Consider the following 12,626-nt stretch of genomic DNA (forward strand, 5'->3'; position numbering starts at 1 on the left):
ACAAAGTTAGGTAACCATTGGTTGGAATCCCTGCACCTAAAACGAGAGTGTGACGCATCTCTAAACGCGCGAGAACTTACAAGAGAAAAGAAAGTTGATATGGGCGAGAATCCCTCGACCCAAACACTCTGCAAGGTGATAGTTTTCCACATGTGAAATACACGTGTGTAGATTCGGGGGAGGGCTAAAAGTAGCATCTTTACAAAGTTAGGTAAGCATCGGTTGGGATCGCCGCACCTAAAACGCGAGTGTGCCGCATCTCTAAACGCGCGTGAACTTACGAGAGAAAAGAAAGTTGACATGGGCGAGAAATGACCTCTACTGCACTTATCTCTTCCTGGTGTTTTTTTGTGTTTTTTTGTGTTTTTTTGTGTTTTTTTTTTTAATTCTATGAGAACAGGGCTGTATTCCTCTAAGGCTGTGGGTGTAATTCGTAAAAACACTGAGTTCTTATAAATCGTTCAGAAATTCTTCGATCCAGTTGAAATTTATGTTGCTGGCACATGGGTGGGCACTTTACAGGTAGACCGTGATGTAAGATACTTTAAACTATTTTTACTGTACATGATGCACTGCTACATTAGTCTGCTTTATAAATATTTAACTCAGGAAAGGTCCTGTTAGTACCTTCTTGTTACTTGATGAAAATTTTGCGGGGTTTGTTTTATCAGGGCGCTTCATGATGCCTCCTGGAATAAGCTATACCTTTCCTAGTTGAATCGTCATCAGTTTATCGTACGTTATTCAGGTTATTGATTGGAAAAATAATTATACTTTTGAACCTTAGTTACTCTTTTTTCAGGGGATGGGGGGTGGGCTTACTTCTTTCGGAGGTCGTTACTTACGGACTTTTACGATTCGTTGTGTATACGAGCCATTGGCCAAGCCATTGGCCAAGCCATTGGTAGCCGTGCATGGTCACCTAAAGCACTGACAATCTATCTTAGCTCCATGTACTAAGTTTCTCCTCGCACCTTTTTTTTTTGTTTTTTTTTTTTGTCCTCGGCTGTGTAATTATGCGATATTTTCTACACAATAACTTCAATTGCCGAGCATGATAATACTGCACGTGGCTCCCACTACCAACGACATACTCAGACAAGTATTCCAGATCATCTGGGTTTTTATTACCTAAGGTCTGTGTTAGATTGATTAATCAAACGCTCCTTTACTTCCGGACAAGCATCTCGATGCAGGCTCAGAGTTTATTGTGATGGCTTTTATTGGGTAAACAAGACATTTACGTCTGCCCGCCGCGCTCAACATCCATTCGTAGGCACTTTGGTGTCTTTAAGTTCATTTCGTAGATCTGAACTTGGTTCGGGGGGAGAAGCAGAGGAAGGTTTATGTTGTGTAATTCGTTCATCATTGCGGGATTACTTGATTTATCGGCATTCCCCGGTTTTGTCCGCTCACGTTTTTTTCCTGCCCAAGTCTTTCTTCACGTGTGTTTAGACGTGATCCGATATATAATGACCTTGTTTTGTTCCAGATTATTGGCGTCGGTGGAGTCCGCCATCATTTGAAAGCATCGGGAATGACTCGAACGCACTATTTACTTTTAAAGCACTATCAATATCGTGACTTCATTTTAAAGCTTGTCTCATATTCCATTGGCCCTTTCTGGTTTATTTTTTTTATTTAATATCATCGACATGTCACTGAAACAGATTATAACGCCTAGTGAGAGTATGTAAGGAATGCTAGGAAAATTTCCCTTTACCATTTCCCTTTACCATTTCTCTGCGGTACTTACAGTAGAAGCCCCGTGCGTCCCGTCATGGTGCAATCACAACCATAACCAACTCACGTAAGAATGATGTACGGACGTGTATTGTCCATACAATTTTAATTTCGAGCGCCATGTAGCAGTGAAAACAGTGGTCAAATAGTTATTCTCTTCAATCTCGAAAGAATATTTAATCTCGGCAGAATATCTACCTCGCACTTCGCGACTGGGTAAATATTCTGCCACTGATCACGTTCACTCTGGGCAGATTATGCAAGTTAAATTAATGAATTTTAATTCGCTTAAAGGGACAAAACTTTTCCTTTCATAAATATTCTTTGATGTTACGTCTATGTACTATATGTTTCATCATTTTGTCGATAACTGCACATTGGGCATGGCATTTTTTCAAAAGAGTCTTTGATATGCTTAATTCCCTAATGTTTGCACTTGTTCTACGATATCATCCTGGCCGAGGGCGAACAGTCCTCACTAGATTCCCAAAAAACTCTATGCAAACATTCATTGACGTTTTACTGACAAAATGTCGTTCACGTTTTTATTAAAGAAAACGAGCTTAAAAACAGAACAATATTAACGCGTGGCAATGGGAACTTCCTTTGCTAAGAAAAACACTAATGGTAACCTGTGCTCCAGCCTCCATTTCCAGAAAAAGAAATCTGTGAGAGAGCTTTCTCTCCCACTTTTCTTTCGGCGGGGGCGTCTTTAATAAAGGCTAAACAATGATCTTTTGAGATGATTTGGGTGTACTTGATCAAAAATGGAAAATAAGCTCTCGACATAATTTTTCGTTTCATTGCGCACCCTAAAGCTTAAAAGTACATCAAGTCTTAATTAAAATAAGAACAAAGGACTCATTTCCTTAATCACACAAATGGACGTCATCTGGCGCTTGATATAGACAGGTTTGAAGACATGATCCAAAGCGCTTATTTTACCATCTGAATACTTTTTTGCACACGCCCGTTATGTAACACATGAAATTTTAATGAAAGCACTTATTAGAACATGTTCATGTCATATTCTAGAGACGTTTTTTATAGAAAAGACAAATAGCACATCCATCAATGATGGCAAAAGTAAACAATTGTTCTTTTTAAGAAAGAGGATCGTATATCCTTCCGTGCTTTGTTCATTTTAACAGCTGCACAAAGTCAATTCTGATAGCCAATGGCAACATTTAATGTGCCAGCTATATGTTTAAAGAGTTTTGATCACGTTTGGGAAAGACACACTCGAAGACAAACAATTTCCTTTTAAGAAAAAAGTCTCACTTCGTTTTCGCTTTGTTTAGTTTGAGGTTAAGTTTGACATCATAGCAGTGTAGAACTTTACTTTAGTCTTTTCGATAGCCTATAGACAGTTCTATTTACATAGGGCTCTGTGCACCTTTATAAGAAATAGCGCCAAAGGTTGATCACGTCGTTAAGCTTATACTTTTTTCTGATTCCTAATTTGCATATTTTGGGGAAATATATAGGTGACCGGAGAAAGTTATAAGCCAGGTGTTCATCAATAATATCACAGTCACGCGCAAGAAAGAGAGATCTCTCTGAGGAACAATTGAGGATATTCAACTGCTAGAAAATGTCGATAACAAATCATACTGAAGGCGAAAGCCAAAAAGTATTTGAAGTGCTTTGTTCAACTGGCTTGACTACAGAAATAAGTTATCAGTTAACAGGTCTTGTTGTCTTCAACGTATTTATTGCTCTCACCACAACTGTAGGAAACGCTCTGATTCTCGTGGCCCTTAACAAGGTTTCTTCTCTTCATCCATCATCCAAACTGTTGTTTCGGAATTTGGCAGCAACTGATCTCTGTGTTGGTGTTATTGCACAACCTCTTTACATTGGCTATGTGGCACTTCTACTTACGGAAAACTGGAAGATTTGCCGCCATGCATTAGTCGCAAGTTTTGCTGTGGGTTCGATATTAGGCGCGGTGTCTCTACCCACCTTGACTGCAATAAGCGTGGACAGACTTCTGGCCCTGCTGTTGAGACAGAGATACAGGCAAGTTATAACTTTGAGGCGAACAAAAGTGCTTGTATGCAACCTTTGGGTTTTAGCTGCTGTTGCTACAGCAATGTACTTTTTAAATTACGATATAGCCCTACAAGGCACCATCATAGTCGTATCGTTGTATTTAGCAACTTCAATATTTTCTTACATGTGGATTTTCTTCGCTCTACGTCATCACCAAAGCCAAGTACAAAACGTTTTTCAAAGACAATCGAGCCAAACAACTCCACTGAACATAGCGCGATACAGAAAGGCAGTGTCCAGTTCACTGTGGGTGCAGTTGGTGTTAGTCGCTTGTTATCTCCCCTATGGAATAGTAGTGGCTTTGTGGGCTTACACTGGACTTCCGTCAGTCGTTTTTCTAGTGGCTCAATGTACAATCACATTGGTGTATTTGAATTCTTCCTTAAACCCATTCATTTACTGTTGGAAGATTAAAGAACTGAGACAAGTTGTGAAACAGACAATTAGGGAATTTTTGTCTTCATCGAGTTAGTTTTTGTGGAACTTATTAAAATGGTTTAGATAGAATCTCATATATAGCAAAAAAAATCATTTTGCGCAAGCCAATATATATAGACTACTGCTGATGAAGTCCTCTTGCAAACGCGTTGCCTCAAAAAAAAAAATAAGCACGTTTTTTTTTATTCTTCACATCACTTACATCAGAGAGAGAAATAACAACTGAAAAAAGAAATCGATTTATGTCGATGGCCATTTTTAAAACTGATAAACCGAGCTTTAAATTTATCTTCGACATTAAACCGACGGTAATGAAAGAAATAATTTACTGGCGTTGAAATGGCTCGAGTTCCGTGCAAAAGCCGGTTCCGGTCAGGCTTTTAACTGCTGTTTCAGATATCATGTTTTAACTGACGAAAACCGCTATCATTAACGGCTTCATCACCAAACACCGCTTGAATTGCCAAGCCATGCCCTTTTACTGGTTGTGAAAACTGAGGTTTCTTCAGATAGGAACGTGATTATGTTACTACTTTCACATTCTCGCCATTTAAAAAAATAATAAATAAGTAAATAAACTTGGTTGAAAATACTGAAAAGACCAGCCAATATAATCTTTTTCAACTAAATTGACAGTGAAAGGGTTGTTGGTAATGAAAGGAGACTATAATAAAACAAAATTATTCATTTTAAAGATGAAAATCGCGTTTTTACGTTGTTATGTAATAGTGCAGCTTTGTACGTGTGTGACCAATTTCTTCAGGTAATGACACCATCATACTCTGACAGTCTGGAACAACACTTTAATAAAACTAATATCGGCTCCACTACTTAATTATCCCACAAAATACAGGTCTGTATTCTGCAGTTTGAGATCGCATCTAAATGATTTGTAAAAGGAAATAAAATGTGCTATCGGGAGATCTAAAATAGTTTTTCTCATTATTCTTCTAAACTCGGCTCATGAAGAAATACATTGTTTAGGGACATTTATTATTACATTTGAAAAGGTAATCAAGTGATTTTGAGTGTTATTATGTGGCTAAGAAAAGTACTTCGTTGTGACTGGCTGAGAGCAGGCCAACTGATCGTTAACTTTTACTTTGCACCGCAATGCAAATTAACGCGCGCGTTTGCAATTTTCTCAGTCATATAATAAATGAGCAATTGTATGAAAGTTCGAGCAATTAAGGATTTACACTACTAGTTATATTTCCTACCAGAATATTTTGAAATTAATCATATAATTTCTGCCTTTCACCGATAACCTATTCTTTTCCTTTCTTGAAACTTTCTTAGCGCGAAATGTTTTCGTCCCTTTGCTCTGAGGATTTTGTGTGCGGTGCTAAGCCTGTGCTTTAATATTTTTAGTCGCTGTCATTGGCTTGTCGCGTCATCTCATGGCTTCTATGAGAATCAGCAGCTTGATCACGAAGTAAAATAAAGTTTCCTCTCATTGATAGACTATTTCCATAGTTGTTTCACTGAAAAGCAATATGTCTGGTTACGTGGGGTACTTTTATCGTGATAAATGACCGTTTTGCCACGGGAAATTGCACTTAATGTGCGTGACCGACATTTTCCGAGATAAATTTCCCTCGTAAATAGCCATGGATAAGTCAAAAACACCAAATGAAGCGCCCATGCATTTGACGTGGTAAGTCGCGATGTTATTTCGATACCAAAGGTACAAGGGCCAATCAAGACGCTCCGTCTGACATCAACACGTAACCCAAAAGTAAAAGTGGTTGCTTCGATGGTTTCACACGCGCCGTTGCCAGATTCATTAACTTTGACACCGCTTGGTAAGCAGAAAAGAGTTTGAAGGCTTTGTTGGGGAGGGGGGGGGGGGGGGCGAATACAGCTAGAAAGTTAAGGTAATAAAATATGCGCTCATTTTTCTCCCCGATGCATGGTTTTATCTCGATCAACATCAGGTCTCGATTTTAATTGAAAAACATATATTTTACTGTCCAATCAGTGGGAAACGATGAGAAAAGTCTGAACTACTGTCCAATCAGTATGGGTATAGATGAGCTAAGTCTGGGCAAAGCTGTTTTGCCATACTGTGGAAGAGGGATGCAGAAGACAACTTTTAGCAAGCACCAGGAATTTGTTTATAAGAACGGATAATCCCCTTATTAGCATTTAGGCCATCAATAAACAAGACGGAGGACTTCTCTGAAAGCTTAAATAACTTCTTACAGACGCCCGTTATGTGATTTATTACATTTGAATGAAAGCATTTTAGTGAAACATGTTTACCTAAAAAAGGCGTGGAAGAGTGTTTCCTCCTATTCTTGAGAAGTTCATTAGACAAAAGATAAATATCACATCCTTCAATAATGGCAAGAGGAAGCAATTGTTCTTTTGTAGGAATGAGCATCTCATATCCTTCCGCCCATTTTTCATTTCTAATCACGTTTGACAAGACACACTTGACGAAAAAGAATTTGCCTTCAAAGAAAAAAAAAATCTCACTTCGTTTTAGCTTTGTTTCGTTTAAAGTTTTGACAGTGCGTGTACTTTAATTGCTTTACTCTAGTCATTTCGTTAGTTAATAGACAGCTCTATTTCCGTGCAGTTCTGAACACCTTCATAAGAAACACGAAAGAAAGAGAAACCTCAGTCTTTGAGAAAAAACCTAGGATATGACACTGCTCGAAAATGCCGATGTCAAATCATACTGAAGGCGAAAGCCAGAGTGTATTTGATGTTCTATGTTCGATTGGCTCGACTGCAGAAATAACCTACCAGTTAACAGGTCTTCTGGTCTTCAACGTATTTTTGGCTTTTATCGCAACTGCAGGCAACACTCTAATCCTAGTCGCCCTTAACAAGGTTTCTTCTCTTCATCCGCAGTCCAAACTGTTGTTTCGGAATCTGGCAGTCACTGATCTCTGTGTTGGTGTTATTGCACAACCTCTCTACATTGTCTATGTGATACTCTTACTTACGGAAAACTGGAAGATTTGCCGCTATGCAGTGGTCTCAAGTTTCGCAGTGGGCTCGATATTAGGCGCGGTGTCTCTACCCACCTTGACTGTAATAAGCGTGGACAGACTGCTCGCCCTGCTACTGAGATTAAAGTACAAACAAGTTGTAACTCTGAGGCGAACAAAAGTGCTTGTATGCAGCATCTGGGTTTCAGCTCCTGTTTTTGGAGCAATGTACTTTTTGAGTTACAATATTACCATACGGGCTGCCATCATATTCATATCGTTGCTTTTAACAATGTCGATAGTTTCTTACACGTGGATTTTCTTCGCTCTGCGTCATCACCAAAGCCAAGTACAAAACGCTTTTCAACAAGGACAACCGAGCCGAACACTTCCACTGAACATAGCGCGATACAGAAAGGCAGTGTCCAGTGCTCTGTGCGTGCAGTTGGTGTTAGTCGCTTGCTATCTCCCTTATGGAATAGTAGTGGCGTTGTGGGCTTACTCTGGACTTCTGTCAGTGACTTTTCTTGTGGTCCATTGCTCAATCACATTGGTATATTTAAATTCTTCCTTAAATCCGGTTATTTACTGTTGGAAGATTAAAGAACTGAGACAAGTTGTGAAACAGACAATTAAGGGATTTTTGTCATCATAGAGTTAGTTTTTGTCGATCGTACTTTTCAAAGCATTTCAGGGAACGTTTTAAATTGGTTTATAAAGGATTTCTATATATTATTTTTACAAAAGGCAGTATACAGACTTCAACTAATGATGTCAGTATTCTGTTCTATTTCCTATCTATCGAACGCACCTTTCAAAAATTTTCAGGGAACCTTTAAACTAATAAAATTCTAGAATATGGTAAGGTGGACAAGGTGAGACTTCAAAGGAAAAGCTCAGGACTCTATTTAAAAGATTTTTTTAGTAGTTTCCAGTTTGGAAATATTGGAAAAATCATGTAAACAAGACAAAAATAATCAGTGTTATTTCATTCTTCACGTTACTTACATTAGGGAATAAACGACTGAAAAGACAAAAAAAAGATTTAAATGTCAATGGCCCATTTCTCACTAATGAGGCAAACCTGCAACAGTGATTAAAGAAATAATTGTCTGGCTTTGAAATAGGTTCAAGTTCTGTGCAAAAGCAGATACCGATCAGGTTTTCAACTGCTGTTTTAGATGTCACGTTCTCACTGACATTAATACTATTATCAACAGCCTCATTAAAAGTCTCATCAACAGCTTCACTAACACCCTTATTAACAGCCTCATTAACAGCCTCATTACCAAACACCGCTGGAATAGCCAAACCACGACCCGTAGCTTTAAATGGCGATATAAAGTGAGATTTTGAGGCCTTGAATATGACTATTCTTCATAAATCAAAATTTTCATAATTCGAAAACCATTCATTGGACAAAGTCCAGAAATTTTTATGTTATAGGTTAAGTTTTAGGTCTGTTTGTTTTCCCAAACTTCAAATATTCGTCCAAATATTTTGCACAAATTTACGGAGCCTAGTATGGAACCGCCATGTTTGTGTACCTCCGTTGTACACAAACATGGCGGCCGCAAAATAGTGTAAACACCTGGAACTTACTTTGGATATCTGGACGACTGATTATCTGAACTGAACAAGCAAACAATTAAATAAGCATTTTTCCTAATGCTAATTAACCTCTGAGAAGAAGGCTTAAAATCCCGAGATAAGTATATACATTTCAACAAACGCGATCGTAGCTTTAGTCACGCACCATCATAACTCTGAAATTCAAATTGCGCTGGTTTCCAGACGAAACAAGCTATTAGCTGAAACGTTGTACACAGATAAGGTGATGACGTCACGTGTAAACGAATTTCCAAATTATTAAAAGACGCTTGGACGAAGGTACTGAGAGAGACCAGGTGATATAAACTGCATTAATTATCACAAAATTGATTGTCAAACGCAAGCGGAAGTGATATCATTAATTAGAGAACACTAAAATAAAACGAAATGAATTATTTTGCAGATGAACATTGCGTTGCAGCTTTGTGTGCGACCAAGTTTTTCGAGTAATGAGTTATTCATACTCTGACAATTGGAACACCAGTTCAATAAACTTAATATCGGCTCGACAAAAAATACAGGTCTACATTCTGCAGTTTTCGATATAATGCGCTATCGGAAGATGCTCAATAAAATTAATATCAGCTGCACAATTTTGTTCTTCACACAAACTATAGGTTTACATTCTGCGATTTCAAATCTCATCCGAATGATTTTAAGAGTTAATATAATGCGCTACGGCGGGAAACGTGAAAAACGTTTGTGTCGTTATTCTCCTTAAGTCGCCCAACGAAGCAACAAATTTTAGGGATTTCAATTATAACATTTGTTAAAGTAATCAAGCGATTTCGAGGGTCATTTAATATAAATAAGCAAAAGTTGATTCTCAAAGAATCCGTAGGGCGAGTGCAATTTGTAGTCTGAAAATTTCACGAAACTTATTTATTTCAAATAGCAAGCGATTTTTTTTTTTTTGACTTGTTAATAATAAACATGCAATTTAATTTAAACTTTCTGCCCTCAATTTCAATTTTTTACACTCGATTTCTATTTTCTGCATTCTTTGGAATTAATTGACGAGCTCTCAGCCAATCAGCGTGCTGGAATCGATGGCAATTTTTTTATGTAGACACCATCTCAGGAATTTTACCAGAAATGAGCTGGATGGTTTCTTTGACGAAGTTTCTGCGAAGTCAGAAAGCCTCAAGCCTCATAGTATTTTTTCCTTGATGTTATTATATTAAGCGTTGCCCTGTACAGGGACGCTAAACTTTGGTGATAAGATATATGGGCATCCAAAATAACAAGCCTGAAAAATATGTCATTTCTGGTTTCTCCTGATTTTCTTATAGGAGGCCTACATTCTGATTAGGGTAATTCCCCTGAAATAAAACTGTCAATGGATTTTTTGTTCAAACTTTCTCCACTAAATATTTATCATATGAGAACTTTAATTATAAAATAAAAAGGGGGGGTACCCCTGCTCCTTAAGGAGCAGTGAGGCATTGAAAATGTCCCATTTTTGCATTATTTAATTATTACAGGAACGCATTCCAAGTTATTGTAAACTCTTTGTGAGCCCAGGTTCATGAAAACACGCCTCAAACTACAGTCAATACTTGTGTCGGACACAAATAAACTTTTTAAGTTTGATTTTGACAGAGAGCTGAATCCTTGTTAAATTATTGGAACCAAATTGCTTGCCACTGCTATCAAACTGCAAAATAGAAAAGACTACAGTGAAGCTGCTATTTTCCTTATTATTCAATTTTCAACAATAGAAATCAGATCAGTCTTTTCTCACGCAAAGCTAATGATTAGTTGATTAAAATGACTAGAAAAAATTTCGGGTGCCCGAGCTCGTAAGTGAGCTATAGCCATTTTTCAACTGACAGAACTCAATATCAAGGCAAATCCGCCATGTTTTCAATATGCGCGTGCACGAGCGCGCGCAAATGACGCCATAAATTATGCGCTGTAAGGATGCGCAATGCAAATGTGAGGAATCACCTCAACAGGTAATAGCAATATTCGTATAAGCCAATATGTCTACCTATGAAAGCTTAAGCATTGAGCTTTGTTGTTGTTGTTGTTTTATTTTGTTTTAATTTATTTGTTACTCTGTGGGGGATTTGTTGAGAACTTGCCAAAATTTTATTCGAACATTAATATCAAGGGAACCATATGGGGTGATATCCAGAACTCACGTGGCAGTACTGGTGGGGATGTAAAATGAATACAGACCAGGAGGGCAAAACATCAAATACTTTTACTGGTCACTGGTCAAGTATAGAGACTATGCGAGGAGAGAGTAAAACGTCGGAAAAATCGAAACAAAAAGTTGACCAGCAAAACCCGAAGAAAATCAAAAATTGGACAGCAAAACCGCGACCGACTCTTCTCCCAATCTCTCATCGTTCTAAAAAGTTTCGAGCGTAACTCTTCATCAATGTGATCTGTTGTCTTTTGTTTTTGTATCACAGGCTCTTGTCTGTCAGCAATTATCAGTCTCTTTTCACCACGTTATTTTCATAATTTGTAAATGTTTACTTATAGGCCTCTTAACAAATACTACGTAAAATCACCTAAATATCTACAATTCTCAAAAAAAATCTTAATATCACAAAGATTTTTCTGAATATCTCAAAAACTCTAAATATCCGTTATCTTTTTTTACAATGTTGAAAATTTTATTATATTTTTTATTTGTTAGTTTTTTGGCATTTAGAGGAAGGAGAAGAGGAAGAAGAAATTCACACCCCTCGATGTTACCAGCATCCGCCATTTTCGGAAATTACTGCTTTAGTGCTTTTTGTGACATGGTCGCCTCCTAAGTTTGTTAAAATTTAACTGGAAAAAATAGCGAAAGTACACGCTTAACAATTACATGTTCACAGTTGATCATATTTTGAGTTCCTGATCCAAAGAACCAAATCCTCATTTTTCTTTATGGTTAGTTATTGCAATCAGGAGCTCCGCTTTTAAGCTTGGCTAAATCTATATATGATTTGTCGTTCTAACAACCATTCAGGGCCTTCTTTCTTCGTTTAACGATAACTGCTACACATAAACCAGGCTCTGCTTCCTTACAATTCAAACTTTGTAAAAAGGTCTGGGCGTTTTTAAAGTTCTAGCAGATTTAGTATTCTTGTATGATGCCGTATATTACTAAAACATCGCCAAACATTAACTACTTAATAACCGAGAGTGAGGTCGTTAGGGGAAAATCTCAAACTGAGGCCTTGCCGTATTGACCGAGCGATAGCGAGGTCAATACGGTAGGCCGAGGTTTGAGATTTTCCCCTAACGACCGAACGGTTGAGGTTATTAAATTGTTTATTATATGGCTCATGAATTAAAGAAAAGAAAAAATCATTCGAGCGGAAGTCGTCAATTTACATCCGGCGATGCGCGCGTTTACCGATTCATTCATCGTCTCAAACCCAGGGCAAAACTACACAGTCAGTGAACTTCACTACTGTATTACGTCTTCCGTTAAAAGTACACATTTCTTTACGGGAAAAATGATTGTCCCAGCCTCAAAAAGGTATTTTAGTATCGTGGTACCACAACTTGATGGGAGAGTTTTTCCAACTTTTGCGGCGAAACCTCAACGCACATGGAAAAGACAGAAAGTGCTTCAAAATAGTCCAAACCAACGGCCTTTCGGTGAAACAAAATACTAATGCTTCAGAATGCACTACTTAAAATAACTCGATCTTCGCATTCGCTTTCGACGACATATCTTCGCCTTCTTCATTCTGGGATTTATGGATTAACTTTTCAAGCTTTGTGAACGTCTAAAACTTCCTGCAGTTATCAGAAACACTGCTACCGACAGAAACCGCCCGATTGTTGACATTTGATGATCCTGGAAGCTGATTTACACTTGTTTGT

At 37.9% G+C, this 12,626-nt stretch overlaps 1 protein-coding gene across 1 annotated transcript in view; it reads right to left on the bottom strand.

The window, feature by feature from the left end:
- LOC145484714 (uncharacterized) overlaps positions 1 to 12,626 on the bottom strand; it is a 256,461-nt gene that overhangs the window by 24,996 nt on the left and 218,839 nt on the right. The gene's annotated exons all lie outside the window — the stretch shown is intronic.

Source organism: Orbicella franksi, chromosome 4 (assembly GCF_964199315.1).
Source record: "Orbicella franksi chromosome 4, jaOrbFran1.1, whole genome shotgun sequence".
In the NCBI taxonomy this organism is placed as follows: Eukaryota; Metazoa; Cnidaria; class Anthozoa; order Scleractinia; family Merulinidae; genus Orbicella; species Orbicella franksi.